Source organism: Otolemur garnettii, unplaced genomic scaffold (assembly GCF_000181295.1).
Source record: "Otolemur garnettii isolate 467f Iridium unplaced genomic scaffold, OtoGar3 scaffold00018, whole genome shotgun sequence".
NCBI lineage: Eukaryota > Metazoa > Chordata > Mammalia > Primates > Galagidae > Otolemur > Otolemur garnettii.
Genome location: NW_003852413.1, coordinates 21,576,437 through 21,581,282, shown reverse-complemented (window position 1 = coordinate 21,581,282; position 4,846 = coordinate 21,576,437).

Below are 4,846 nucleotides of genomic sequence, written 5' to 3'. Positions count from 1 at the left end.
CAGGAGTTAGAGGTTGCAGTGAGCTACTGTGAGCTTTTCTATTTTTAGTAGAGACAAGGTCTTGCTCTTACTCAGGCTGATCTTGAACTCCTGAACTCACACAATCCATCTGCCTCAGCCTCTCAGAGTGCTAGGATTTCAGGTATGAGCCATGGTGCCTGGCCTTTTTTGTATTTTTTAAATAATGAACTGTTTATTTCCTTTAACCATTTTTTTCTGACTGTTTTCTTCCTATTGATTTGTATTTCCCTCCACTGTGTTCACCTGGCCAATTACTATTAGACCTACAAACTTGAGCCAGGTGCCCCTTCCTCCAAAAAGTCTTCTAATTCTCTAGCCTCTCCCCGCATCCTCCCCCTAAATAAAGCCCCCTAGTCTGCACTCAGTGATAAACTTTCAGCATGTTTATCTCTTCCACAAAACCTTGAGACTTTGGTCTGTTATCTCTCATTCCCCAGCTGAAACAGTATGCCCAGTATAGCATAGGTGCATAATAAAAGAAAAATGAATAAGCAAACGATCCACAAACAGGATTAGTTTTAGGTTTATTTCTTTTCCCCTATTCTTTCACAGAACATTTTTTCTTTTTGAAACAGGCTTAGAGTGCAGTGGTTCAATCACAGCTCACTGAAACCTCAAACTCCTAAGATCAAGTGATCCTCCTGTCTCAGCCTCCCAAGTAGCTAGAACTACAGGTATGTGCCACCATGCACAGTTAATTTTTTAAAAGTACTTTTATAGAGACAAGAGTCTTGCTATGTTTCCCAAACTGGTCTCAAATTCTTGGCTTCAAACAATCCTCCTGCCCCAGCCTCCCACAGTACTGGGATTAGGATTACAGATATGAGCCACCACACCTGGCCATGTTTTGTTCTATTTCAAACTAAAATAGAACAATGCCCTTCACATAAAAAGCTCCTGCTCCTTGTCTTCCTTGTTTTAAGTTTTATTTTAAAAGTTAAATTCCCTGGGGACACAGGATCCCAGTTTTACGACTAGAAGCGGCTCTAATTACCTGCTTTTGCGTAGTTTGCAGACTGGTCTTCCTCCCAATCTCTGTCACAGCTTTACTTCCCCACCTTACACCGCTACCTCTTCACCTCCACAAGGTAACTATGCTCCTGATATACTGCAGGCCAGGCATTCAGGAAAGGCCAGAAATGAAGGTGCATCCAAAAACATGTTTTATTCAACCTGGGATGTCCAATAAAGTCTCTGGATATTGAATAAACATGTTAGTTTACAAATGCTACATTCATTACTAGAGGCAGAGCAAAGCCTCAGACAAAGGAAAGTCACATCCTACTATGTTATCATAACCTGGATCAGAGAACTGGGGCCAAGCAAATTAAAAGCCAACACTCAATAATCAAGCCATGGGTAAATGACCCTCCAGACCCTGCATCTGAAACCCATTACAAGGATCACAAACCTGGCCCTTCTGCACAACCTCAATAGAAGTAAGATCTAAAACTGATAATCTGGCAGTGCCTGTAGCTCAGTAGGTAGGGCACTGGCCACATACACCCACACAGGTGTGTTTGAACCTGGCCTAGGCCAGCTAAACAATGACAACTGCAACAACAACGACAACAACAACAAAAAAAATAGCTGGGCATTGTGGCAGGAGCCTATAGGCCCAGCTACTTGGAAGGCTGAGGCAAGAGAACTGCTTAAGCCTAGGGAGTTTGAGGTTGCTGTGAGCTGTGACACTACAGCACTCTGCACAGGGTGATATAGTGAGACTGTCTCTAAAACAAACAAACAAACAAACTGATATCTACATAGTATCATACTTACTTAGGGTTTTAAAAATTTATTTAAAGTGTTTCTGCACGTATAGCTCAGTTGCTAGGGTACCAGCTGCTAGGGTACGAGCCACATACACCAGAGCTGGTGATTTGAATCCAGCCCAGGCCTGCCAAACAACAATGACAACTACAACCAAAAAAAAAACAGACAGGCATTGTGGTGGGCCCCTATAGTCCCAGCTACTTGGGAGGCTGAGGCAAGAGAATTGCTTGAGCCCAAGAGTTGTGACACCACCGCACTCTACTGAGGGCGAGGTAGTGAGACTCTGTCTCAAAAAAAAAAAAAGAAAAAATATTTATTTAAAGCAAGCATTCATTTTGCTTTTGATCTAAATAAGGTTTTTCATTTGTTGAAAGGCTATACTGTTTGAATATCACTGTTTGTGACATTACCAGTGGCTAGCATTTGTTGAGTACTTATGATGAATCAGGCACTGTGCTAAGTGTTCATTTCTCTTCTCATTTAAGAAATATCAATTGGTCAGTTCTCAGCACAGACGAAAAGCACAGCCTACTAATAACAGAGATTTATAGTCAGCTCCGCTAAGGTACATAAACATTTCAGCTTCCAGCCCATTTCTACAAGCCTGGTAAGAGAGGAAGTTCCAGATTGCCAGAGATGGCTTCTCAAGGGTGACTTCTCAAGTTTGTCCTGCCTAGCCAACTGAGATTTGAAGAAAGTTTTCCCATTTCCGGGTGACTGTAAGTTGGAGTAAGGCATTGTTATTAATCACAAGAAAAGGTGAAATTTAACTCTCTTGTTTCTCAAATGTTTATAAACCGCTTACAGCTTATTATTTTAAAGGGAAGTAAACTGAATTCTCCCAGGCTCACATGGCAGGAGTAAGTTTACTCTCATCTCTGAAGCCTTTCTCCTTACCTGGCCCAGAACTCCCACAGGGTCCCGGCAAAGCCTCTGAAGGTAGCCAGCCCCACCCCCACTTCGCTCCCTGTCGCCGCCAGCGGTTCTGGGGGCGGGGTGGGGTGGGGGAGCCTCTAAGCTACGGGCCTAGCTCTGATTCCACCCTTAAACTTGAAAGAGAGTAGCCAGACTTTCCTGAAAGGGAGAGACTACCGGGTCCTTTGGGGAGACGCTTGAAATCTCCCCCACCATAGCTGGAGAAAGCGAGCTGGAGGTCCAAGGGGGTGAGGAGAGGGAAACTGAGCCAAGGCAGGGACCCGGCGAGTGTCAGAGGAGCCAGAACCTTCAAATAGTCGAGAGGATTCTGGACGGTGAGGACTGGAAAGCAGCCGAGTTCTCTTTTATAAAAAGGAGAGAGAGAGAAAAAGGAAACCAAAAACCTCGTCTGAGCAAGACTCTGGCGGTGGTGCTTTTCCCCGGCGCCTCTGCAGCGGCTCCCAGAGAAAGCCAGCCAGATAGGGACAGACAGACCGACAGGCAGACCGACAGACAGAACATTGGAGTGAAAGACTAAGTGGCTTTCCCTTGGAATGCCCCGGGGTGAGTGGAGGGTGCACTGGCTCTTCAAAAATTGGTTGGGAGACAACTAGCCTTCCATATGGAAAAGATAAAGTAGATCCCTATCTCACAGCAGCCCTCCTAATAAATTCCAGATGAAGTAAAGACCTACAGGGAATAAGTAAAAGTATTATTAAAACTTTTGGAAGAAAACAGAAGGATGGTTGCATGATGCTAGGATAGGAGAAGTTCCTATGACAGAGTATAAAACGTGCAAAAATAAAAGAAAAAATAGATGACTTACTATTAAAATCTTCTCTAGTATAAATAACACTATATGCAAAGCTAAAGACAAGCTATGGAGTGAGAGGATATTTGCAACCCATACAGCAAATAATAAATTTCTACAATATCTTAGTGTCTAAGAGAAACCACCCAATAGAAAAATGGGCAAAAGAAATGAATAGGCAATTCACAGAGGAAGAATCCTGAAAAGGACAGTAACAAGAAAAGTGAATGAAATAACTTGACTGGTGATTATAAATGGATACCCCAACCATGAAAATCCACTCAGCATCCATGGAATTGACAAAATTTGACATCTGGTAACCCAAGTGTAGATGTGGATTTAGAGGAATGAGTACACTATTCCTGATACGAGAGAAAACTGATACATCTGGGAGAAATGTGCAAAACCTGCTAAAACTGAAACTGTATATAGCCCAGAGAGACATTTTTCTTCATGTTCACAAACTGGCAACTCTGAGGTAACAGTGTAACTTTGGGAATAATCTAACTGTGCCTGTCCAGAAATGAACTGGTCTTATTCATCCTGTGAAATACGATAAAGCAGTTAAAAGGAATGAAATAAACCTGCTCATGCACAAAAACTAATGTAGGTTTAAAAAAACAGGTTGCCAAAGAATACACTCTGATGCTAGTTATATAAAATTTCAAAACACACAAAAAAGTAAGGGCACAAAATTATGTTAACATTTTCCTATTATTTACATGAAGTAGAGATCGCAGTGAGCTACCACTTCATACTCATTAGTGATAGGATTAAACCCCACCCAAGTAGGGTGAACCCACCTAAAAGAATCAACCCCCTCCCCTTCACCAGATGTCCTACCTAAGAAAGGTGAATGGGTCAACTCCCTACCCTACCCCACCCGATGTCCCACCTGGGAAAGGTAAATGGGCCAACTCCCACCCTTACAAGAGATACTCAACTGGGAAAGGGAATGTCCTGAGCTCTACCTTCCTGACATTTAACCCACCCTTCACCATTACCCACATGTGGATTTCTTCCCAGTTGTAAATCCTATCCCATCTGCACCCAGGTGGAATAAAGCCATTTTAATTGCACAAACCGGGCCTCTGTTTTTCCTTTCATCTCACACCTCGGAATAATCTTTCATCTTTGCTCCATAACCTTTCGATTAGAATCACTATTGTCAAAAAAAAAGAAAAAACAGCAGAAGTATCAAGTGTTGGGGAGATGAAATTGAAACTTTCAAAAGACAAAGTTACAATAATTTTTTTTTTTTAGAGACAGAGTCTTACTTTGTCACCCTCGGTAGAGTATTGTGGCCTCACAGCTCACAGAAACCTC